Source organism: Orycteropus afer, unplaced genomic scaffold (assembly GCF_000298275.1).
Source record: "Orycteropus afer afer isolate SDZICR_OR568_19922 unplaced genomic scaffold, OryAfe1.0 scaffold00113, whole genome shotgun sequence".
NCBI lineage: Eukaryota > Metazoa > Chordata > Mammalia > Tubulidentata > Orycteropodidae > Orycteropus > Orycteropus afer.
In genome coordinates, this window is record NW_006921700.1 from 7300956 (window position 1) to 7301560 (window position 605).

Here is a 605-nt window from a genome sequence, read left to right on the forward strand (position 1 = left end):
GGTATATAGAAATTCACGAGATTTTTGTATCTTGGCCTTGTATCTGGTAACCTTGTTGAATTTATTAGTTTTAGTTTTTTTGTAAATTGTTTAGATTTTTCTATGTATATAGTCATGTTGTCTACAGATAAAAGCAAAGAGCTCTGGTGGCATAGTGCGTAAGGCATTTAAATGACTGCTACCCAGAAGGTTGGCGGTTCAAACCTACTAGCCACTCCTCGGAAGGAAGACTGGGTAATCTACTTCCATAGAGATACCACCTCAGAAACCCAAGGAGGGGTCACTGTGAGTCAGATTGACTCAACAGCAGTGAGCTTGAGCTTTCATTACTGATACTGGTAATTTGTGCTCTCTCTCTGATCAACATACCCATGGATTTATCAGTTTTAGTAATCTTTTCAAAGTACCAACTTTTAATTTCGTTAGTTTTCCCTATTGGGGGAGTCGTGCCTAAGGCATTGGATTGCTAACCAGAAGGCTGGCAGTTCAAACCCACCAGCCACTCCTCAGAAGGAAGATTGGGCAATCTTCTTCGGTAGAGCTACTGCCTCAGACACCTAAGGAGGGGTCACCATGAGTTGGAAATAACTCGAGGGCAGTGAGTT